Source organism: Panthera onca, chromosome F2 (assembly GCF_046562875.1).
Source record: "Panthera onca isolate mPanOnc1 chromosome F2, mPanOnc1 haplotype 2, whole genome shotgun sequence".
Classification (NCBI taxonomy): domain Eukaryota; kingdom Metazoa; phylum Chordata; class Mammalia; order Carnivora; family Felidae; genus Panthera; species Panthera onca.
In genome coordinates, this window is record NC_138356.1 from 35,262,372 (window position 1) to 35,289,654 (window position 27,283).

Sequence of the window (27,283 nt, forward strand, 5' to 3'; positions counted from 1 at the left end):
ATGACTTGTGGTGTTTGAACCTTTATCTGAAATTCTAGCATTCTGAAAATATTAAAAGAATAATCTTTTAATATTCATGCAGCCACCTGTATTTGGTCCTTCAAACATTATACTCAAGTAGTATATGCACTTGACTATGAAGGATAAATGAATAGGGTTAATAAGTAGTGACATAATAAGATATTAAAGAAAGGTAAAATTTTTGTATAATAAAACTAAGAATATCAAACATCAGATAAAAGATAAAAAAGGAAAAAATCATAGAAATTAACATGAGTGAGAAATTTGCTTTAAATAAACATTGTCAATTAGAAACACTTTCATGATTATCCATGTATGATTGACTGAATCCCTTTGTCTTGCATTTCAAGGTTTTTTTAAATGTTTTTTAGGAAATATTTACTCTCTACTTGCTTAACTGTAATTTTGCTTAACTTCAAACCCATATATCTGTTCCTAAAAGTTATAAATTTGAAATAGCATTGACTAATTTTCTTTGCTTCTGTGGCATTCAAATAGAAACCCTCCTCAAGGTAAATATCACTTAAAAATAAATACTAACCACCAATTAAAATTACAATATTCTCACTTGTTATAGGCTAGGTTTTTCTTTTCCTATACTAATAATGTTAACTGGTGCAAGGCAAATACACTGTGGACTCATTTATGTAAATCAACATTTCACACATGAAATTACTGCTTTCAAGTATGTATTAGAATCTTCTTTGCTGCCTGACAATCTAAAATTAAAATAGGTGGCTTAGTATAAGCTTTCGTTGCATTTTTATGTGTGCTGTCCATACTTAAAATTCCCTTCTATGTTTTGTTCATTTAGGACTGATGTTATAAAACTGCTGACATATTGTGTGCCTAATTAAACATTTCCTAGACAGAAATGTTCTTACGGACTATATTTTGCTTGTTTTGTCATGACTTATAAGAAAATAAAATATTTTACAGTTGGCCTTTTAGCAACACAGGTTTGAATGGTGTGGGTCTGTGTTTACATGGATTTTAGAGAGACAGAGTGCTAGTGGGGTAGGGGCACAGAGAGAGGGAGACACAGAATCTGAAGCAGTCTCCAGGCTCTGAGGTGTCATGACAGCACAGAGGCGGACGCTGGGCTCAAACTCATGAACCCTGAGATCATGACCTGAGCTGAAGTGGGACACTTAGTGGACTGAGACATCCAGGCGCCCCTATTTTTGCATTTTCATATCCTTATCATCTGATATATGAATCCATCTCTGTAAAATAGCGTAGGGAGGAATTTAAGAGAAAGTAAAATGTGCTTTAAAAAATATCACGTTGATGAGAAATGGAAGCATTAAAATAGAATAATAAACATGAGCAAAACCCAGAATATGTCAGCTTGTAATCACGATGGTATTGTTATTATTTGGTGTATTACATTGTATTTAGGAATAATTGTTTATTTTTGAGGTGGTCCATTAAAAAGTAAATAAAACCAATGTGCTCTGACAGAATCCTCAGTCATATGTAGATTACACTGCCTATGCTTTCTAATAATATCAAATATTGTTAAACATACTATTTCTTTTTAGAGTTGTAAATGTATTACTGGAAAACCAAATTAGAGTTCATATCTTTTCTCAAGTATACAAGTCACCCTATTTGTTCCCACATAAATCATATTAAAGGGCCAACATTGCTTAAATGATCCAGTTTATCAACGATATTTAGTAAATACCTAAAGGGAACAATGCATTCACCATACCTACCTGGGGATAGGTAGAACAGAATTTAAGAAACATGAGAGATTACATAAATGTTAAATACTTTATCTGGAGAATTATATATATAACTATCTGTGTATAATCATAAAAGAAGCCATGCAATAATTAGTTTTGAAATATTTAAAAATACTTGAAGAGTGATTTCTTTGTTCATTTAGGTTGTTGACTTTTGGAAGATAGGAAATAATTTGTTTTGCAGTTTATGTACATGCTTCTCAGACATTACCTTGAACACCTAAATAAAAATGAAAACAAATATTATTAAGTTTAAGCAAATATAAATATGCTCTTTTTATATAATGCCACTGGGAATATAGTTTATCAGATTATTTTTATGAAGGTAATATATTTTGTCCAGATTCAGAACTTATACCTCAAGTCATTTAGATTAAAATTATGAATACCAACTATTTTAATTTTACTGATATCAGAAATTCTTATCCTACCATTAAAACAAGTATACTACTTTTGTAATGAAAAAGAATTGCTTTTCATATAAAAAATGAATTAACACTGTTTTTAATTATATCTCATTCAACTATTCATGACTGAAAAAATAAAGGATAGCAACAGATTTAAATTGTCTTTCCCAAAAGGAAAATTTCAATTCCAAGATGACATTGCTACAGACTCTCCGAAAGTTTGTTTTTAAAGGGAAAGAATGTCCAAAGACCTTTATCTCTGATAATGATTCTCTTAATCAAAAGCCTAGGAAACTAGTTTTTTATTTACTGTAGATAGGTCTTTTAGACATTTTAGGAGCTATGAATACATTCTATCAAAAATATCTATTTCCCAGTCCATCAGTATTTCTCCTTCTTGCTGAGGCAAGTTATAACCAGGTGTCTCCTTGATAACAATGTTAATCAGAAGAGCCAAAACCTTTGCACAATTTGCCAGAGTAAATATGCTTCCCTTTCCTTTGTTTTTTGTTTTTTGCTGTATGATAAAATTTTGATATAAAAATACATTTTCCAAGTTAAAAATAAGGTATGACACTTAAAAGTATTTTTTTCTCTTATGAATCTTTTTTGCTCATTACGAATGTTGTTAAAACAAATATGAAAATTAATTTGAATAAAATTTTTGTTTTATTTTGGGTTTTCATGGACAAAGCTTTGAGTGAAAATATTATATTTCATATAATTGTCTCACAGTATATCATTTTATCCCATTAAGCATGTTATAAATATATTGAAGAACTGTTTTGTTAATGATAAAACCAGCCACATATTTTTAATATCTTGCAGATATTTAAAAGTAGTTGTTTCTTAATGAATTAGTTTATCCCATGAAAATATCATGAAATTAATAATGCGTCTTATTTTGATTGATTGAGTTCCATTTTCCTTAGTCCTCAAAACCATATTGAAATTTAAAAGAGCCCAGGCGCGCCTAGGTGGCTCAGTTGGTTGAGCATCCGACTTCAGCTCAGGTCATGATCTCTCAGTTGACAAGTTCAAGCCCTGTGTCGGGCTCTGTGCTGATAGCTCAGAGCCTGGAGCCTGCTTCAGATTCTGTGTCTCCCTCTCTCTCTGTCTATATCCCACTCAGCTCTGTCTCTCAAAAATAAAGATAAACATTAAAAAAATTAAAAAAAAAATAAAAGATCCCAATAGGTAGCATTCCTTTTATTTGCCTGAATTCTAAAGCAAATGAGAACAACACAAAAGAATAGAGTAGAAGGGAGATCGAAATAGCAGCTTTATTGCTGATAGAAACTGGAGAATGTAGTTCTCGTATCTGTAGACTAGAGTCCTAATCCTAAACACCAAAATTCACCTGGATTACCTAGAGTCATTAGCAGTGCTCAACAACCAGATATCTTCTCACACAGACGATAGAGCAGGGTTTCCCAGTAGAAATTATGGAGAAGCAGGAAGAAACACCCTTCTTGGTAGACAAACTGGATCCCAAGGGGAGGTGGAGAAGAAATGTTAGAATTCAGTGTCTCAATCTTTGTTCCAGGCTAGGAATGATTGACATGGCAGAAAGAGGCCGCAAATGTTAAATTTTTCATAATCCTGCCTCCTGAAGAAGTCAACAATAAATATTTCCTCTAATACTCTGCAGAAATCCCCACAGCCACTGGGTCATTGTCTTGAACATTGGAACAAACCATTTCATTGCATTCTACATATGACATGTACACTCTTGGAGTTGAGAAAAGTTGTAATACTACCAATACTACCAATACTATCAATTCTTCCTCCTAATTACCCCTTAAATTTTGCCATATCTTAGTTCATAATTTAATTATCTTCTACCTAGATTTTCCAGTAGCCACTTAAGTAGTCTCCCTGTCTCTAGCTTTGTTATTTCTAATCCATTATTCATATAGTCCCTAATTAAATTGCTACAATGCAAATCTGTTAGTCTTTCCCCTACTTAAAGCCTTTCATTGACTCCCATCATCTATAACAGTTCTTCTTAATATCTTCATCATAGAACACATAAAAATTGTGATATTTTAAAGAAATTTAGGGCAAATAGAGAAAAATACATTGCTCTCAATCTAAGTTGTGATTTATCAGACTCCTGCATCTCAATCCCTTTTAGCTGCACCTGGACTGAGGAGATCATCGGTGTCTCACTGACCTTAAGCCTTTTGTTAAACACTGACTGAGAAGCTCTGAACTCTATAGAAAGTTGAAAGTTCTTAAGAGGGCTTAAGATCCATTGCAGTATGGGCTCTGCCAGGCCGCTTATCTCTTCATTCTTACTACTTAACTGCTCATCAATATTGAGCTAAGTATAATTTCTGTAAAAGGGTATGTTGTTTTATGCTTCTAAGCCCTTTGTCTATTCTATTGCATTTCTCTGAAATGAGTTTTCTCTCCTTTACCAGCTGGAAAACCATTATTTTTTTTAAGCTGGAAAACCATTATTTATCCTTCCAAATTCCAAGTATTAGAATTTACCTGTTTCCAGGAAATTTCTCCTTATAAACATGCTTCTTGCTACACATACTACAGTATTTTATTGTATATATACACATCTGCTTTTCCTAATAAACTTTGAGTTCAAAAGACAACATTCACAATAGATGCTCAGTAAGTGACAACAAAACAGAGGCCTCCTCCTCTGTAAAGTTGTAACTGATGACTTTAGATCATGGTGACCCTTTGACACATTGACAGTCATTTAAAATACACAATAAATGCCTTACTGAATATAATTCTTTTATTGTATTGTATTATATCCCTTTTTATGACTAGTAGTATACAATTTCCAGTTCATTCATTATTTATTTCTTATCCTGCTAATTGGATTATAAATTTCTTTAGGTCAAGGAACATGCCATTGTTAATTTTTCTATCCCATAGCACCTAGATTCTTTATGGATAGTCAATACTTTTTAATATTTTTTCACAAACCTATTGATTTCCAAATATCTCCATAAAGTCTGAGTTAGTTTTATGGTTAGTGGTTACTATTGACATTGCCTCCAAGATGGGTTTTTTTGGAAGATCATGTTAGGGAGAAAATATCTATGATTTAATAAAAATGGATGGCACTGAAAATTAAATAAAAATGGTTCTTTGTTAAGTGATACCATTGTGTCCACAAATAAATGGTCTACTTCATTCTCTGATACTCATACATATCAATAATCTATCTCATTAAAAGTCCTAGGCTTTTAGGGTGCGTGGGTGTTAAGCATCTGACTTCAGCTCAGGTTATGATCTCATGGTTCATGAGTTCGAGTCCCGCAGAGGGTGAGCTCGACTCCCCCATTGGGTGAGCACAAGCCCCACTTTGGCTGAACACAAGCATGCCCTGCTTCGGATGAGATCCACTTCTCTCTCTTTGTTTCTCTCTAGCTCTGCCCCTCGCTCACTTGTGCCCCCTCTCTCTCAAAAAAAAAAAAATGTTTAAAAAATAAAATAAAATACCTAAACTTTTATATGGCAAAAATTTTTAAGTTTTTATTTAAATTCCAGTTAGTTAATATACAGTGTAATATTACTTTCAGGTGTACAATATAGTGATTCAACACTTCCGTACAACACCAGGTGCTCATCACAAGTGCCCTCCTTTGTCCCTATTTAACTTATCCCCCCCCACACACACCTCTATTCTGCTAACCATCAGTTTGTTCTCTATAGTTAAGAGTCTGTTTCTTGGTTTGCCTCTTTCTTTTCTCCCTTTGCTCATTTGTTTTGTTTCTTAAATTCCACACATGAGTGAATTACAGCAAAATTCTTAACGATATGTTTAATCAATTCACATATATATTTTTTTAGATTTCCAGAACAAGTTTTCTTTATGTGTGAGATGGCATGCTTCCTTTTTGTAAACAATGTAATCAATGATATTTTCCACTTTTCTTAGATTCCCAGAAATTGGTAACTAATTAATTGTGGTAACTTCTTTTACCTAGTAAACTCACACTAGTATTTCTGTCCTTCCCTCCCTAATTTTCATTTCTGCTACTTTAATCAATTTTTAGTTATGACTATATATTTACCTTATTACAGATTCTTTTTTAGTACATATGTTATAAATTTTAAAAATATGTAACTATCAAGTATGTGATTTAGAAGTAGATGGATAACATCTTTCAATAATAAAGACAGAATTTACTTCTTTTGACTAATGGGTTTAGCTATTGGCTGGTGTTTTTTTCTCAAGAAAAAAATCAAGTGTTATTGGAAACTAGACTTTTCTAATGATGATCAATGACCAGTAACACTTCTACTGACCCTGAATTATAAAAGTATCAGCTCAATGGGTTTAGGTCAATCCACTATCCATATAGGTGATATTGAAATATAGTTGACCCTGACTATAAATAACAAAATCTGACATTCAGCCAGGCAGAATTTTGGGTTAAAGGCATTTATCAAAAGCAGAGTTAATGATGCATCTCTTGCTTGCCTGGACATGAAGCATTTTGATAACAATAATTAGTTCAATTTTAGTCCTTAACCTTCATAGGTTTTGATTCTTTAATCCTGTAACTATATGAGCCTTAATCTTGAATTTACTTTCAGCAGGGAATTTGAGTGACAGGTCTTGCAAAGTTAAAGTTAATGTGTTATATTTACTTAGAAAATGTTTTGTATACTTCAAATTTGTGATTTTTAAATAAAAGGAAAATATTATAAATTTTTGGAAAATAGGAAATTACCATGCCATGCAGAGTGCCTTGCTGGCTTAACAGACAATACAAATTAATCAAATATGAAATTCACTCCAAAGATTGATGAGAACCCAGTATTTCTTAAATGTGTTTTTAGAATTAGTTCACATAAAACATCACATCAAGTTTCTCTGTAAATTCTATGCCTCAATATATCTGCAGACTCCAAATCTATGTATTTACCTATGTAATTGTATAAAGTTACATTACATTTTTTGATAACTTTTAATATTTATATTGGAAATGCTTACTTAATTGTTATAGTCTACAATAGTTTGCATCTAACTAATTCAATATTACAGCTTCTGATCATTCTAACCACACTTTCATAGTATATATTTTATGTTCTTTTGGTTATTGATATTATTTGGCAAATCTAATCACTGAAAAAATCCTGATCCCTTATAAAACAATTCGTGGAAAAGACAATCAGAATGTAGACAATATTGTATCCCATCAACAGGCACATGGCAGTTATATCTAGTATGTTATATACCCACTGAATGTGATAATTAAAATGAATTATTTCCTCTGCACTTCATCTGTCTTGTATTGTGGCATAGTGTTTTTCTAAAGAATTTCTGATATTGCATCTTAACTGATGGATAAATATTGACTACTTGTATCACGTACGTAACTTGATAAAATCACTTCTATTTATAGAGCAATGCACAAATGATAAAAATATTGCATTTTAAAATTTGATCCCTGAACCAGGATTTTTTTTGAACCAAGATTTTAATAACAATAATTTTAGTAAAAGAAACTATAATTGAGGACTTTTGTTCCCACTTTTGATATTATTTTCCTCTACCGTGTTCTAGACTGGCATACTTGTATGGCAGGACTGACTAGAAGTTTAGCAATCTCCCTTTTCTCTTCCTGAGCACAAAGGAAGGTTAAGTTCCCCAGCCTCTCTTGCAGTTAGGTTGGAACCATGCAACTGACTGTGACTAATAGAATAAAGGGAAATTATTTTAGCCTGGCCATGAAAGATACAATCTCCTATGATCTCACTCGCTGTCTGAAAGTGAAGTGCTCCAAGATAGCAGAATCACATGATGACGGGAACCATGGACTCTGGGATCCTTTTCTTAGATGGAACTTCCCAAAAGAATAGCTCAGCCAGGAACATCTGTATTAGACTTCGTGCAAGTGTCAAATAAACATTTGTTGAATTAAGCAACCACGATTTTGGTTTGTTTGTTATAGCAACTAGCAAGTGCTACCTTGAGTCATACAACGGGCAAAAATGCAAAATTTTCTGAGGAGTTCTTAGAAAAGTAAAAATTTCCAAATTAAAACATTAAATGAATATCCTTTTCATGATTATTCTTTTATTCTTAACATCTAGAAATCTACTGAAAAAGAGTTTCAAGACACAATTAGGAATAAGAATATATGTGTGCATAAAGAAGGTATAGGCTAGCTTTTAGAATAAATTTTAAAATTATTTTTGGATAATGTCATTAAAATATCACATGGGCAAGAGATAGCAGAAACATTAACTCAGTTCTTTTAAAAAATTAATATACTTTTAAAATTCACTGATAAAATCTTTTAAAAACACCTTATAAGATACTTATATATTTCCATAACATATCCAATGCTATAGAATATACTGTGTGGTGGCAGTTAACACAGAAAGAAGTTAAGTCGAATTTAGTACATTTTGAAGAGAAAGAAAAAAGTTAGACAAATCAAAAATCAAAATAAGCCTCATTAGACTATATCAGATCCACCAATACCTAATAGAAAATGACCCAGAAATATTTGCAGACAAGGTTATCAGTAAATCTACTGAGAGAATTTACAATGGCCATCTTTTCCAAAGGCAGACAATTCATTATAAGTAAGTCTTTATATTCAGTGTAAGTATTCTACAGTCTTTTTTCTTAGGATGTTGTATTATAGTGACTAATTAAGGCTATTAGATTGAAATCTTGGCTTAGAAACCATTTCAAAGTCTCAAAGAAAATAATGAAATACATTATAACATGCAAGACAAAATTTTTGTCTTTTATTTTTTAAATGCCTTTTCTCATATAAAATCCCACAAAATTGGTTATAGTTACCATTTATTAGAAGTTAAATTTGTTTTAAAAATTTTAAGGTCTATTCAAAGTGATACTGGATCCCTTCCTTAATACTTTCCTGATCTGCCTCTAGGAAGTGCATTCATGACTCTATGTCTATTTTAAGACCTTGGATCTATCTGGATCTCTACTAGTAAGAGATACATAGATCTCTTGGCGGAGGGATTGCACTTTCTCTGTACACATTTAATAGTTTACTATTTAATTATATATGCTGGCTTCTGAGGGATGTCTAGGTGGCTCAGTCAGTTAAGCATCTGACTCTTGATTTTGGCTCAGGTCATGATCTCACAGTTCATAAGATGGTGCTGACAGCACAGAGCCTGCTTGGGATTCTTTCTCTCTCTCTTTCTTCCCCTCCACCCTTCTTGCATGTTCTCTTGCTCTCTCCAAAATATAAGTAAATATTTAAAAATATATACTTATATACTGGCTGCTGAGAGTCTTTTATGTTCTATTGCTGTGCTTCGCTGTTGTGCTATATCTTTCCAATAGGTTTATTCAGTCTTTAAAACAATGCTTATGTGTTGGTATTTTATTGGAGTTGAAAAAATGGAAAGATATTAAAAATAACAGAATGTCTGAAGATAAATTAACAAATTCTCATACAAATCATCTTTATAGGGATTAGAACTAAGGTGCTTTGGGAATGTGGATTTTTACCTAGAAATTAAAAGCAAATTGTGTCAGAAAGTGCATGGGGAGAAGGCATGTACTCAGTTGGTGAATCAGAGAAGTTATATGGAGGATCAGGAATGTATAATTAGAGAAAAAGAGTTAGGACTCCATAGTTTATCTGGGCAACACAATGTCAAGAAATGGGCTTAAAGTTTATGTGGAAAAATGGGTAATGATCTTGTCAAAGTGCTTGAAAAATCAAAATGGAGCAAGGTCAATAAAATAGAGTTCGGTTGTTTGCCAAAATCTTTGGTGACTGAGATGCTGCCTACATGCTTATACAGAGTCTGATCAGCATCCAACTCAAAAGGTGAGTTCATATAACTCTGCAGGCAGAGGAATTTCTTGTCACCTGGTCACAATGAATAATTCAAGGAGAAATGAGGAAGGGATTTTTTGCCAACTTACATATTTACAAATGAGGGTTGCGTAAAGCATGTCCAAATTCATTCATCCATGCATCCATCATCCAGTCAGTTAACAAATAATTTTGAGCACTTACATTATCCAGGGCACTCTTTCAGGTGCTAAGGGAATGACACCTGAAAAGAACCCTAATCCCATCAGTTCATATTCTTTTTTTTAAAAATTTTTTTTTCAACGTTTTTTATTTATTTTTGGGACAGAGAGAGACAGAGCATGAACGGGGGAGGGTCAGAGAGAGAGGGAGACACAGAATCAGAAGCAGGCTCCAGGCTCTGAGCCATCAGCCCAGAGCCCGACGCGGGGCTCGAACTCACGGACCGCGAGATCGCGACCTGGCTGAAGTCGGACGCTTAACCGACTGCGCCACCCAGGCGCCCCCCATCAGTTCATATTCTAATGAGAGAAGAGACACACAATACATAATTGAACAAACACAAAAATGAGAAAATTCTTTTAGTTAAGTTTATTAAACTCGTTTTATAGAAGAAGAAACTAGAGCATATATAACTTAAGTCACTTGCATAATTACAACAGTTTGTAAGGGGTAGACCCAGAATTCGGATCCAAGATAATAACATGAAATATTAGGATGAAATATAGAAAAATGAACAAAATTTCTTTGTTTATTATGATTACTTACATAAACAAGAGTGTTCATTTAATTACTAGCTAAAAGATCAAAGTAATTTAATAATTAATGTTAATATTTTAATATTAAGATGTCAAATATCAAGAGTATAAACTCAAAATTTAATAGCTTTTTATAATAAAATATTATCTAGTTGGAACTACTAGATACTACTTGTTGATGACAAGAAAAAGTATAAAGTAAAATGAGTGATCCAATAACAGAAACCTAGGGTCTACATGAAATAACTCATAAAAATATTATTAAAGAATATAAAACAAATAAAGACATATTTATGATTTGATGACAAAATTTAAATCATAAAATGTCATCTTTTCCACAATGTACATATAATTTAAATACAATATGTTCAGCATTTCAACATTTCCATGAGAATATCTAACTAGAAAAATAGTTAAAGTTTTAAATATAAGCAAAAGAATGTGATGTTACTACAAGAAGATATATATTAATCAGATTCAGGAATGACCGAGAAATCAGTCCATGTAACTATAGATTTTCCTTGTAGAGAAGTGAGTGCTCTCATATATCACTGGAGGGAGTGTGAAATGCTTTTTAGAATGTTATCTGACATTATTAATGTGATTCTTTTAAAGTACAAACCTCCTGACTCAGCAATGTAATTTTAGGATTCACTCCTCCAGGAAAAAAAACTACCAGAAAATGAATATTTATTACATCAATTCTGTTTGTTTGTTTGTTTGTTTGTTTGTTTGCTTTTGGAGTGACCTAAAACTCGAAGCGACCTCAATGGACATCAGCTAGTAAAGTAGTGACTAAATTATAGAATAACTGGATTATAAAGCATTGTGCAACTACCGACTGGTGTGACCAAACATCTAGTGTGACCATACTCCCTGTTTCTCCTAGGACAGTCTCAGTTAAAACTTGTGTCCAAACTGAGTTTTAATAGCATAGTCTTTCTTGGTTTGGATAATGAATTAGTCTTTCTAATTACATTTCTATCTGTTTATATTAAATAATTTCCAAAATATATTTCAGGATATATATATATATATACACACACACATATATATATATATACAAAGTATATATAAAGAAAAAAATAGAAATCATATGCAAATATTTATCTGAGTATACACAAAAGGATGGCATATACACACCAAGCTGTCAATTTCTGTTGACAGTATTTGGATTGAGAAGGATATTTATTTCACGTTGGAATTAGAAAAAACAACTGTATACAATATTTAAGTGGCAAAAAGAAAAAAGTTGAATAGCTGACTTGGTCCCAAATTTTTATGAGGCCTTTGAAATCCTCATAATTTTTTTCATTTTGTTTTAATATTCAATTTTGTAAAAAAATAATAATAATAAGTATTCATTTCTATAAGTAAACTCTAGGCCCAATGTGGGACTTGAACTCATGACCCAAAAATCAAGAGTCACATGCTGTACCAACTGAGCCAGCGAGGTGTCCCCAAAATGTTCATTTTTTATGTGATTTTATTATGGAGATATCAGCTAATTAAAAAACTAATAATGGGGGGCGCCTGGGTGGCTCAGTTGGTTGAGTGGCGGACTTCGGCTCAGGTCATGATCTCGCGGTCCGTGAGTTCGAGCCCCGCGTCGGGCTCTGTGCTGACAGCTCAGAGCCTGGAGCCTGTTTCAGATTCTGTGTCTCCCTCTCTCTGACCCTCCACCGTTCATGCTCTGTCTCTCTCTGTCTCAAAAATAAATAAATGTTAAAAAAAATTTTTTTAAAAAAACCTAATAATGGAAATCTTAACTCATTCCAGTTATCCCCACATGCTTCATACAGAGGTAGTTGTTTCAGCTTATCTTTTCATGAGACTTGTGATTTTATACTTGGTGCCATGGCCATTTGATAGTCCTTATCAAGGGTATTGAGCTGCACATTTATTTAGCACCTACCATATGCCAGGCACCATGTTAGGTGCTATAAAAGTGTTTGTTACTCTCCTTTTAGAGAAAAGAACTAAGGTTACATAAAATTAAACTTTTTCATTCTACTACACTTAGGAAGTATAGATCAACATTTAAACAAAAGTCTCCCTGACTCCTGATACTTTTCTTTACCATACAGTTTCCTATGCATTTATAGTTCTGTTATTTTTCATACTATAATATCAATATATCCTTCTTTATTCACACTGAAAATTTTATACTACAGGAATTATTTCTTTTTGAATGGCAACTCCCCAGTGCAACATTAGCCTGTGTTTAGAATTATGTCACCTTTATCAACATTGCTATATGCATGACAAAATATAAATAGCAGCAAGTTGTATTAGCTTTGTTTTAAAGAAACACAACCTAGTGTTAGAAAAGATAAATGACTTGTCCAGCAGCACATTCCAAATCATGCAGAGTTAAAAATAGAATTGTGAAGAAGTTAAATGTTCTTGGCTTCCTTGTCTAGAATACTATTTATGAGATGCCAGTGATTCTTTTTAGAAAATGGTGATATAAATTTTATTGCTTGTCAGGACTGGTAATGATTATGAGACCTTAGTATTTTTGACTTGCTAAAAATAAATTCAAAGAAGACTTATTCATTTAAGACTATGTTGGTCTTCAAAATCATTTGACATGTGCTTTAAAGTAGACATACTGCTTGAATAATACAATAATATTGAATGTAAGAAGAAGGAGAAGTTTTAATTGTGTATTATATGTATATTACATTGTCTAACAGACTCCTGCTAAATTTGGCTATTTCATCTATAGCAATTAGATACTTCTAAAATATATTGTTAATTTTTCTACAAATATTTACTGAGTGCCTGCTATGTGGCACTGAAGACAAAATAGTGAACAAAAAAAATCTTTGTTTTTATGAAATTTACATTAAATTTGAGGGATAAATATGAAAAACATATATGTATGGTATATATTAAATTTCAGGCAGTGGTAAGTGCTCTGAAGAAAAACAAAGCAGATCAGAAGACAGAGATAGATGGAGAAATGCTATTTTAGATAAAAAGGATCCAATACCATCTAATAGTATTATACCTGAGACCTGAAGGAAGTGAAGGATGCTCCGAGGAGGAAGGATGTAGTCAGAATGAATAGGGAGTATAAAGAATCTGAGGTGGATTGTGCACAGCATAATTAATGATAAATTCAGTATGGTTAAAATGAGTGACTAAAGGGGAAAATTGTAAGATGAAATCAGTGTAGCAGCCAAAGAAAAGTATATGCCAGACCATTAAACCATTGAAAGGACCTTATATTTTATTCTGGGTGAAGCAGAAAGGCATGGACATTTATATACAGAGGCGGTATATAATCTGATTTCAATTTTCAAAGAATCACATTGATTCTACATGCGGAATAGATTTGAGGAGCAAAGATTGAAGTGAAAACGTCAGTTGTGTGGGAATAAAAATTTATATAAAGGATGATGATAGTATAGTCTCAAAATTAACCTATAGATTCAGAGCAATCCCTATCAGATTCCCAGGCTATTTTTTTTGAAGAAAAAGATATATTGATCCTAAAATGTATATGAATACACAAGAAATCCAGAATAGCCAAAATAATCTTGATAAAGAACAAATATGGGGGACTTATACTTCCCAGTTTTAAAACTTATAAAGCTATGTAGTAATGGCATAAAGATAGACATATGTATCAATTGAATAAGATTGAGAGTCTAGAAATAAACCTATATAACTATGGTCAATTAAATTCTGGCATAGTGCCAAGACATGGAATGGGGAAAAGAATAGTGTTTTCAGCAAATGATGCTGGGATAAATGGATATCCACACACAAAAGGATGAAGTTGGTCCCCTACTTTACACTACACATAAATTAAAATGGGTCATAGACAATCATAGAACTAAATGTAGTAACTAAAATTATAAAACTCTTAGAAGAAAATTTGAGAGTAAATCTTTGTGACCTTGGATTAGGCAACCCTTGTTAGATATGATCCTAAAAACACAAGCAAGAAAAGAAAAGTTAAATTGGACTTGATAAAAAAAAAGACTTTTGAAATGCAAATTTTACTATCAAGAAAGTGATAATTCACAGAATGGGAGAAAATATTGAAAATAATTTTAAAGAGATGATGACGACTTGGACTAGAAGAGTAGCACTGAAGATGATTAGAAGTGTTCTGATTCTGAATGATTATGGGTGAGCCATAAACATTGTTGGCTTTTAACTATTTTTTACCTACAAAATTATCATTTTGAATAGTTCAAGTTAATATTCTGAAGGTATACCTACAGAGTTGTTTTTTTTGATAATGCATTTATTTTTGAGAGAGAGAACATGAGTGGGGGAGGAGCAGAGAGAGGGGAACAGAGGATCTGAAGCAGTGAGCCCAATATGGGGCTTGAAAGCACAAACAGTGAGATCATGACCTGAGCTGAAGTCAGACACCCAACCAATTGAGCCACCCAGGTGCTTGCCTACAGATTTTTTTTTTTTTTTTTTTTTTATTCCAGGGCTATGAAATGACTATAAGCTTTTAGGCAGAGGAATTGGAAAGATTAGGAATTTAGAAGATTGGGAGTAGAGAAAGACAGGATAAAAGCAAACTTTGTTTTTAGGCATATTGACTCAAAAGAGAAGATTACCAAGAGGAGATTCCAGAAAACAGAATGATAGCAGACTTGTTTAGGACAAAGTGGGAGAAACAATTCCCACTGACAGAACTCAAGCATATTTCACACTGTGACTAGACAATTTTTTTACTCTCAGTAATATCCTACCTACAGAAACAGTTCTTCTGTGCTGTTAATTAGATAAGATATGAGCAAGTAATCTCAATTCTTTCCTAAAATAACAAAGATGGGTAATTGCAAAAAGACATATGGACTAAATTGTTATTGGTCATTGTGTTTTATCCACATGAATTCAACTTTTTAGAAAGCATCTAATATGTAATCAGAACTGGGCTCTGAAGTGTTCAAAAATATGAACCATTGTTTCTTTCCCCAAAGAGATTGTGGAATTCATAGTAAAACAAGTCTGAATTGCAAAGAAAAAGTCAGTGATAACCCCCCCAAAATAGGAAGTTTGACAGTAATAAGGGATCAATGCATGAGATGTAAAAGCCCAGTGAATGGTTAAATGCCAAGATGAGTGCAGAAATCAGCTATGCCATAGAACAGGAAAAGAAAACCACCTGTGCACTGTCACTGAGCAGAGCTATGAAGTAAGTGTGCCTCTTTCCTGGTCTCAAAGACAGCAAATGTGGATACCTTGATGGGAGAGAGAAATACAATTAAAATTCAGGGAAGCAATTGTAAATACAAGTGAGCAGGTTCAATTGTACATTGACTATTCAGGGAACAGTGAGTAACAGTTATTATCCTTTAGATTCTCTATAGTCCAATATGTAATTAAGTTAGTTTAATAAGTGACCCGTTGAAACCGAGAAAAGGATACAGTCAACTACTCTTAGATTAAAGGTAATATAAAATGTGATTTAAGAATAATATCAAATTATCAGCTACATGTTTACTTTGTATATGTGATCAAAGGGTATGTTTTGTCATCTGTTGATTGAATATAATCATGGTCATATTGAATATTTTTCTAACATTTATTTATTTTAAGAGAGAAGAGTGAGAGTGTGAGCAGGGAAGGGGCAGGGAGAGAGAATCACAAGCAGACTCAACACTGTCAGTGCAGACCCCAACACAGGACTTGATCTCGCGAACCCTGAGATCATGACCTGAGTCGAAACCAAGTGTTGGAGGCTTAACTGACTGAGCCACCCAAGCACACCATATTGAGTATTTTAACATATATTCTAGAGAATATTTAAAATCAGAACTTCCTTGAAGAATTACAGTTTAGTTTAGTGATATAAAAAAAAGAAGATCCCTCCCAATACAATGCACCAGTAAATGTCAAGTAATTTTTCCCAGCTGTAAACACAATAGCTGTTTAGATGAAGAGATGGTGTGGGTTGGGGAATGAAAAATGGTAGGATAGTTCAACTTATATATATTCAGACCAATCATTAAGTTTAAATTTAAGAATATGAATCCCAAAGAAAAACCATTTTGTCCTGCCATTTACTATTTCTTTTAATTTTGTTTGCAGCCATTTGCATCCTCCTTGTTGTTCCCTTTCTCTCTGTATCTCCTCTCTCACAGCTCCTTCATACATGCCAACCCCCCTGCCACACACACACACACTAACTGAAGAATGGCTTACAAGAAAGGCTATAATAATTATTTCTACTCTTTTGTCTGCATATCCAAGGATATGATGGCAAAAACACCTTTTTTCATAGATGGTGTGTGTGCTTCATTTTCAGCATGCTTAACATTCAAGAACCTCTGTGTTTTACTTTTCTGGTTAGAGGGTGGCCTTCCATATATCAAAGGGAGACATAAATTCTTAGTTGTTTTTTAACAAAAAACATTTAGTGTAGGTTTCAGATAATTAAACTCATTTTTCATTTGATTAAGCCATCTTGATTTTTTAATTTTTTGTCTGCTTGCTTAATAAAAAAAGAAATGCGTAAAAAAGAAAACATAATTTTTTACTAGAGCTAAAGAAATAACTCTATTATTTTCATTACTGCCATGATGAAGCAGATCAATACGAGACATTGTTTATTTCCTTTTAAGCAAAGACATTAAACCACCAAAACAATTAATTGAATTAAAGCAAAATGGTATTGTTTTAATATTTGGTTCCCACTTCACTTACTAAACATAGATTAACAGTTCAATGTACTTTGTTAAATGTTTTCTCACTGAGAATATAATGATATAAAATTAAATATATGCTTTGAAGTTGACATAAATTACTATAGGCCCCTTCTAGATAAAAATTAAAATGATAAATAGTTATAGATTAAAGACTGTACAGATCCATAGTTGCTTGTATGCTTGTGAAATTAGCATGGATTGTTTTTTAATGAAAACAATTTTCTTGCTGCAACTGTATGGCTTTGAAAACACAAGTTCTGGAGAAAAGGGAGATGAATATTTAAGAAACTTTTATTGGTTTCCTAATATGTGTCAAACGATATGAAAAATTCTGTAATACATGTTTACAAAGTTGTGAGCATAACAAAAGGAAAAATTGTTTTGCGTAACACAGGTACAAACCTTTTGTGTGTATGTCTGTGTAGTGGTGTGTGTGTGTGTGTGTGTGTGTGTGTGTGTGTGTGTGTGTGTGATTTTAACCCCTTGTGAATCTCATGATGGCTTTTGATCATACCCTCCAGTGTCAGGGCAGGGAGGTCATAAAGGTATGCAAGCAGAGCATTTTCCATACATTTTAGGAGTTCATAGAGGGAAGATAAAGACACTCCTGTCTAACAAGGGAATCTTACGGAAGAGGAAATATTGAGATAAGTCTTGAATATAACCCTTAGGTGTATTATCCCCCATCGGATTCCTTTCTTAGGGCCCAGAAATTGTGCAATACAATAGTCTTCTTCAGTCTTTTGTGAGTGGCTATCTATAATCTGCCATGATAATCTATGCAGCCATACCAATTAACTTTCTCCAAACACCTTATTATTATTTGTAGAACTATAGAATTCTTCTTAAATCATTTAGCAAACTTCTACTCTTGGGATATTACCTTCTTTCACTGTAATGTCCATGCTTAACTTAGAATCAGTTGCTCTTGCTCATGATACTTAGATATCTGTCTTTCATGATACTTTGTAATTTTGAATTATATAACAAAATGTATTCTTGTGTTTCTTGCTAATTAAATCTTCAAGGGCAAAGATAGTGTTCTGTTCCTTATAACTCCTGCTTTTTTGTAATACATTTTTTAACTAATAAAAAATTGAAACAAACAAAAAACAACGACCAAAGATTACTTTTAATGTTGTTATTGTGGGAAAAAATCAGCAATGTAGTACATAAAAATAGTAACATAAATAAATAAATAAATAAATAAATAAATAAATAAATAGCGTACCTAAGTGTAATAAAAAAATGTAATAAAATTTCTCTTCAAATCTCAATTCCTATCCTAGAAGAATACGTAATCATTTTTCTGAATTTACTTCAAGACCTTAAACATATATTTACATGAATTTATATATATGTGGAAATTTTTAAATGTTAACATAAACTGGGTTTATTAACATAAGTTATATATAGTGTTTCAACTTGCCTTTATACCTGATGTATGTAGGATATCTTACTTTTTGAGTGTATATAGGTCCAACATATTTTTTTAGAAATTACTATACCATACACCATAGTATGGATTCATTATAATTCAGCTTAATACTATTTTAAAACTGAACATTTGAATTGTTTATCAAATTATGCTATGAGAAACGTTCTTGATATAAGCACTTTTATATTTACATTTTTATGAACATTTATATTACCAAGGCTAGATCTAGAAATGGAGTTACTTAGCCATACTGCAGGAACATTTAAATTTTATATATACTGTCAAATTTTATCCAAAAATTACTACCAAACTATACTCCACCAACAGAGTATGCAAATTCCTGTTTCTCTACACCAACATTGGGCATACAATATTTTCAGGCTGTCCTCATCAGATGGTTTAAAATGATCCTATCTTTCGATTCTGTATTTTGAATCTGCCTACTCACTGAAGTTGATTTTTAATGCCCAAATCAATATTTATGGCGTTTTCTGGACCATTCACAGACATGCTCCTAGCAACCAAAAATCTAAGTGGCCAACACACACTGCCTTCTTGTTTCAGTTTTCATACCATAAATAAGTGTAATTTTTTCAGACTATTTATTTAGTCCCATGATTTACTCATTTTTGTGGTTGTTGGTGATTTTCCTATTTAAAAATGCCCCCTAGTGCTGAAGTGCTGTCTGGGAAGTGCAAGAAGGTTGTGACATGCCTTAGGGAGAAAAAACATGTGTTAGAAAAGCTTCATTCAAGCATGATTACAGTGCTATAGACTATGAGTTCAATGTTAAGGAATTCATCAACAGTATTTATTAAATAAGGTATCTTTAAACAGAAACACTCATAAAACAAGGTTATGCTTTGTTCGGTTGATGAAAATGTGACTTGAGATTCACACAAACTTACTCCTGTCATTCCTCTAGGAGTAGTGGTTCAGTTTTTGTGGCAATTTTATAGACCATAATTATTGTGAATCATAAGAATCAACAATATCATTTAATTTGCATTTCCTTAATTATTAATGTTTAGAACATCTTCTGTATATTCATTTGACATTTGCATTTCTTTTTCTGCTATTACCTACTCATATATCTTTTCTATTTTCATTAGTTTGTCCCTTTTTCATCAATTCATATGACTTTTCCTTAAATTAGTAGTACTGAAAACTCTCTTGTTACATATATTGGAAATATTTTCCCTAGTCCATCCATTGTCAGTCAGTTTTCTGATATTTTCAGCCACCCCACTTTTTTAAATATAATGACAGCTATCCTTCTCCATCCACTTTTGCTTCTTGGTTTGTGTCTAATGTGCTATAGTTTGTTTTAACCTAGTTTTGAATTATTTAGAATTTCTTTTTATGTAATGCAAGGATCATTTCTACCCCCAAGCAATCATGAATGGTTAATTTTTCTAATATTGTGCATTTAATAGTCTAGTATTTTATCATTGGTTATTTTAAAAGTTATTTCTAATCTTTTCAAAACTCTTGATTATTCAGTTTTTTGCTTTATTATTTAAAAGGATAAACTGTTTAATTACCATTATTTTATAGTATTTTTTACTTCAAAAGACTCTCCTGTCTGATTTTTTATTTTTTTATTTTATGTATATTTTTATTTTATTTATTTTTTAAATTATTTATTTATTTTTAAATTTACATCCAAGTAGGTTAACATTTAGTGCAACAAAGATTTCAGGAATAGATTCCTCAATTCCCCTTAACCATTTAGCCCATTCCCCCACCCACACCCCTCCAGCAACCCTCTGTTTGTTCTCCATATTTAAGAGTCTCTTATGTTTTGTCCCCCTCCCTGTTTTTATATTATTTTTGCTTCTCTTCCCTTATGTTCATCTGTTTTGTATCTTAAAGTCCTCATATGAGTGAAGTCCTAAGATATTTGTCTTTCTCTGACTAATTTCACTTAGCATAATACCCTCTAGTTCCATCCACATAGTTGCATATGGCAAGATTTCATTCTTTTTGATTGCTTAGTAATACTCCATTGTATATATATACCACATCCTCTTTATCCATTCATCCATTGATGGACATTTGGGCTCTCTCCATACTTTGGCTATTATTCATACTGCTGCTATAAGCATTAGGGTGCATCTCTCCCTTTGAAACAGCATACCTATATCCCTTGGATAAATACCTAGTAGTGCAATTACTGGGTCATAGGGTAATTCTATTTTTAATTTTTTGAGGAACCTCCATACTGTTTTCCAGAGTGGCTGCATCAGTGTGCATTCCCACCAGCAGTACAAAAGAGATCCTCTTTCTCTGCTTGCTCGCCAACATCTGTAGTTGCCTGAGTTGTTAATGTTAGCCATTCTGGCAGGTGTTAGGTGGTATCTCATTGTGGTTTTGATTTGTATTTCCCTGATGAAGAGTGATGTTGAGCATTTTTTCATGTGTCAGTTGGCCATCTGGATGTCTTCTTTGGAGAAGTGTCTATTCATGTCTTTTGTTCATTTATTCACTGGATATTTGTTTTTTGGGTGTTGAGTGATAAGTTCTTTGCAGATTTTAGAGACTAACCCTTTATCTGATATGTCATTTGCAAATATTTTCTCTTATTCCGTCAGTTGCCTTTTAGTTTTGCTGATTGTTTCCTTCACTGTGCAGAGATTTTTATTTTGATGAGGTCCCGATAGTTCATTTTTGTTTCCCTTGCCTCTGAATATGTGTTGAATAAGAAGTACTGTGGCCAAGGTCGAAGAGGTTTTTGCCTGCTTTCTCCTCTAGGATTTTGATGGCTTCCTGTCTTATGTTGAGGTCTTTCATCCATTTTGAGTTTCTTTTTGTGTCTGGTGTAAGAAAGTAGTCCAGGTTCACTTTTCTGCATGTCGCTGTCCAGTTTTCCCAGCACCACCTGCTGAAGAGACTGTCTTTTTTCCATTGGATATTCTTTCCTGCTTTGTCAAAGATTAATTGGCCATACGTTTGTGGGTCCATTTCTGGGTTCTCTATTCTGTTCCATTGATCTGCGTATGTGTTTCTGTGCCAGTACTATACTGTCTTGAGGATTACAGTTTTGTAATACAGCTGTAATACAGCTTGAAGTCCAGGATTGTGACACCTCCAACTTTGGTTTTCTTTATCAGGATTGCTTTGACTATTTGGGGTCTTTTCTGGTTACAAATTTTAGGATTGTTTGCTCAAGTTCTGTAAAAATTGCTGTTGGTATTTTGATTTGGATTGCTTTAAATCTGTAGATTTCCTTGGGGGGTAAGGACATTTTCTCAATATTTGTTCTTCCTATAGAGGAGCATGGAATATTTTTCTTTTTTTGTGTGTCTTCTTCAATTTCTTTCATAAGCTTTCGATACTTTTCAGTGTATAGATTTTTCACCTCTTTGGTTATATTTATTCCTAGGTGTTTTATGGGTTTTGGTGCAATTGTAAATGGGATCAATTCCTTGTAAATGGGATGATTTCTCTTTCTGTTGCTTCGTTTTTGGTGTATAGGAATGCAACCGATTTCTGTGCATTGATTTTTTATCCCGCCACTTTGCTGAATACATGGATCAGTTCTAGCAGTTTTTTGGTGGAATTTTTTGGGTTTTCCATATAGAGTATCATGTCATCTGCAAAGAGTGAAAGTTTGACCTCCCCCTGGCAGATTTGGATGCCTTTTATTTCTTTGTGTTGTCTAATTGTTGAGGCTAAGACTTCCAATACTATGTTGAATTACAGTGGCAAGAGTGGACATCTTTCTTGTTCCTGACCTTAGGGGAAAAGCTCTCAGTTTTTCCCCATTGAGGATGATATTAGCATTGGGTCTTTTATATATGGCTTTTATTATCTCAAGGTATGATCCTTCTATCCCTACTTTCTTGAGTGTTTTTATCAAGAAAGGATGCTGTATTTTGTCAAATGCTTTCTCTGCATTTGTTGAGAGGATCATGTGGTTCTTGTCCTTTCTTTTATTGATGTTGATGAATCACATTGATTATTTTGTGGATATTGAACGAGCCCTGCCTCCCAGGTATAAATCCCACATGTTCGTGGTGAATAATTTTTTTAATGTATTGTTGGATCCTGTTGGCTAATATCTTGTTGAGGATTTTTGCATCCATGTTCATCAGGGAAATTGGTCTATAGTTTTCCATTTTAGTGGGGTCTTTGTCTGGTTTTAGAATCAAGGTAATGCTGACTTCATAGAAAGAGTTTGGAAGTTTTCCTTCCATTTCTATTTTTCGGAACAGTTTCAAGAGAATAGGTGTTAAATCTTCTTTAAATGTTTGGTAGAATTCCCCTGGAAAGCCATCTGGCCCCAGACTCCTGTTTTTTTGGGAGATTTTTGATAACTAATTCTATTTCTTTACTGGTTATGGTCTATTCAAATTTTCTATTTATTCCTGTTTCAGTTTTGGTAGTGTGTATGTTTCCAGGAATTTGTCCATTTCTTCCAGATTGCCCATTTTATTGCCATATAATTGCTTATAATATTCTCTTATTATTGTTTGTATTTCTGCTGTGTTGGTCGTGATCTCTTCTCTTTCATTCTTGATTTTATATATTTGGGTCCTTTCCTTTTTTTTTTTTTTTTTTTTTGATCAAACTGGCTAGGGGTTTATGAATTTTGTTCATTCTTTCAAAGAACCAGCTTCTGGTTTCATCGATCTGTTCTATTTTTTTTTTTTTTTTTTTTTTTTTTTTTTTTTTTTGGTTTCAATGCATTTATTTCTGCTCTAATCTTTATTATTTCCTGTCTCCTGCTAGTTTGGGATTTTATTTGCTGTTCTTTTTCCAGCTCTTTAAGGTGTAAGTTTAGGTTGTGTATCTGAGACCCTTCTTCCTTCTTGAGGAAGGCCTGGGTTGCTATATACTTCCCTCTTATGACTGCCTTTGCTACATCCCAGAGGTTTTGGGCTGTGGTATTGTCATTTTCATTGGATTCCATGTACTTTTTAATTTCCTTTTTAACTTCTTCGTTAGCTCATTCATTCTTTAGTAGGTTGGTCTTTAGTCTCCAAGCATTTGTTATCTTTCCACATTTTTTTCTTGTGGTTGACTTCAAATTTCATAGCATTGTGGTCTGAAAATATGCATGGTGTGATCTTGATCTTTTTGTACTTGTTGCAGGCCAATTTGTGTCCCAGTATGTGATCTATTCTAGAAAATGTTCCATGTGCACTGGAGAAGAATGTGTATTCTGCTACTTTAGGATGAAATGTTCTGAATTTATCTGTGAAGTCCATCCAGTCCAGTGTAAATTCAAAGCCATTGTTTCTATGTTGATTTTCTTTTTTAAATGATCTATTGTTGTAAGTGGGGTGTTGAAGTCCCCTACTATTATATTATTATCAATGAGTTTCTTTGTGTTTGTGATTAATTGATTTATATATTTGTGTGCCTCCAACTTTGGAGCATAAATGTTTACAATTGTTAAGTCTTGGTGGATAAACCCCTTAATTATGATACAGTGCCCTTTTCATCTCTTGATACAGTCTTTAAAGTCTGGATTGTCTGATATAAGTATGGCTATTTTGGCTTTCTTTTGTAGACCATTAGCATGATAGATGGTACTCCATCCCCTTAGGTGTCTTTAGGTATAAAATGGGTCTCTTGTAAACAGCATATAGATGGATCTTTTTTCTTATCCATTCTGTTACCCTATGTCTTTTGATTGGAGCATTTAGTCCATTGACGTTTAGAATGAGTACTGAAAGATATGAATTTATTGCCATTATGTTGCCTGGAGAGTTGGAATTTCAGATGGTGTTCTCTGGTCCTTTCTGGTCTTTGTTGCTTTTGGTCTTTTTTTTCTGTCTTTTCTCCCCTCAGAGAGTCCCTCTTAAAATTTCTTGCCCGTCTGGTTTAGAGGTCACGAACTCCTTTAATTTTTGTTTGTCTGGGAAACTTTTTATCTCTCCTTGTATTTTGAATGACATCCTTGCTGGATAAAGAATTCTTGGCTGCATATTTTTCCAATTCAGCACATTAAATATATCCTGCCACTCCTTTCTGGCCTGCCAAGTTTCTATAGATAGGTCTGCTACAAATCTGATCTGTTTTCCCTTGTACATTAAGGACTTTTTTTCCCTTGCTGCTTTCATGATTCTCTCCTTGCCTGAGTATTTTGTGAATTTCAGTATGATATGCCTTGTTGATGGTAGGCTTTTGTTGAATCTAGTGGGAGTCCTCTGTGCTTCCTGGATTTTGATTTCTGTGCCTTTCCTCAGGTTAGGAAAGTTTTCTGCTATGATTTGCTCACATAACCACTCTACCCCTTTTTCTCTCTATTCATTTCCTAGGACCTCTATGAGTCTGCTGTTGTCCCTTTTTAATGAGTCACTGATTTCTCTAATTCTTAAATCATGCTCTTTTGCCTTAATCTCCCTCTTTTTTTTCTCATTATTCTCCATAAATTTGTCCTCTATATCGCTGATTTGCTGCTCTGCTTCATCCATCCTTGCCGCCATGGCATCTATTTGAGATTGCAGCTCAGTTGTAGCATTTTTTATTTCATTCTGACTAGCTTTTACTTCTTTTATCTCCACAGAAAGGGATTCTAATCTATTTTTGACCCCAACTAGTATTCTTATTATCATGATTCTAAATTCTAGTTCAGACGTATTGCTTGTATCTGTGTTGATTAAGTCCCTGGCTGTCATTTCTTCCTGTTCTTTCTTTTGGGGTGAATTCCTTCGTTTCATCATTTTGAAGGAAGAAAAGGAATTAATAAGGCAAAGAAAATGAAAATTAAAAAATGAAAAATAACACATACAAAATAATCAAATAAATGATGATAGTTCCTAGATGTTTTGGTTGTTGTTCTGGTTGATGTTCTGGTTGTTGAAAGGAGCTTTATAGACTAGAGAAAAAAGGGAAAGATAAAAAAAGAAAAAAAAAGGAAAAGGTTTACAAATTTGAAAAAAATGACTATAATGAAATAGAATAAAATGAAATGATGGAAGTAAAATACAATTTGAAAAATTTACAAAAAAGTAAAAAATATAATTGAAAAATATTAAAGAAAAATATTTTTAATAAAAATTGAAAACAAATAAATTTTTTCTCTTTCTGTATTCAAGAATAAGAAAAGAAAAAGAAAAATGAATAGATGGACCAGTGAACGGACTGAAATATGATTTAAATTACATCGGTCCCTTAGAAGTCAAACCATGAAGTGCTTTATAGTATATAAACTATGCAGACAGAGAGACTTGTGGTGTTCCTGAAGAGTGAGATTGACCCAGTTGGTCAGAGCTTAGTGTAACGACTCTGTTCGACACTAGATGGCACTGCTTAGCTTACCGGGGTGGATTGTTGTGGCTCTTGGAGTTGTGTATGTGCATGCGAGGAAGGGATGAAAATGGTGCCACCCAGCTACCCAGTCTCTAGCATTGGAGCTCTGTTCTCCCTGACCAGCAATCCTGCACCCCTTCTTCATCTCCGGCCCTGCTCACTCCCCACTTTTACACTGTCCGTGACCAAGCCATCAGGTTGCCAGGTCGCATCTCCCTCCTGAGTTTTATCTCAGATGTGGCTCTTTCCCAGCCCCTCACTTCTGAGGATCTGTGGCTTTGACCCATTTTGACCGCCTGGGGGAGAGTCTCACCGAGCAATGTCCAGGTGCTCTCCCACCCCCAGGAACTTTTGCGGGACCGTGCAGCTGCCAATGCGCAGAGACTGTGGCTGGGTACCAGCCCACCCCAGAAAAAGTTTATGTGATTTTATAGCAGCAGCATTTCAGGGATTATGGTAAATCACAACACACATCTGGTGCCAGGCATCCCACTTAATGTCCTTGTTCCAGCACCAGCGAATTCGGTTGTTCTTCAGGGTCCATTGGGACCTTTGCCTGTGGGGTGGCCGCACAGCCTCTACCAAATGTCCACCCAGCAGGGGAAATGTCTCTCCCTGTGTGGCCTGAGGACCTGAGGATCTCACTCTCTGCTCCTGGGGATTCACCTTTCCCACCAGAGCACCACCAGGTATCTGGCTGTGGAGTTTCAGACTTTGCAATCCCCCTATTTATAGAGTCTTAATGAAATTTAAACCCTCTTCTTCCTCCTTTCTCCCTTTTTGTGTACAGTCCCTTGTGTACTCTTTCTTTTCTCTCCAGCTGCTTTTGGGTGGGGGAGGATGCTTTCCTCCCCACCGTCTCCATCATCTCTCCACAAGCAAAAACAGCTTCCCGCCTTCCGCGGCTTCTCTTTACCCCAGTTCATCTCTCCATGCCATGTACCTGCTGAGTCCTGTGGTTCAGGTTGTGCATATTGTTGTGTTAATCCTGAAATCAGTCTTCTAGATGTGCAGGGTGGTTTAGTGTTGATCTGGCTGTATTTCAGGGATGAGAGATGCAAAAAAACTTCCATGCTCTTCCACCATCTTGACCCCTCTGTGTCTGATTTTTTAGATAGGACTCTCCTATCTTATTTTTTAAAATTTCCTGAATATTTTTATTT

The 27,283-nt window shown here is 33.7% G+C and overlaps 1 protein-coding gene across 5 annotated transcripts in view; it reads left to right on the plus strand.

The window, feature by feature from the left end:
• Positions 1-27,283, plus strand: part of CNBD1 (cyclic nucleotide binding domain containing 1) — a 456,861-nt gene that overhangs the window by 363,931 nt on the left and 65,647 nt on the right. The window lies entirely within an intron of this gene.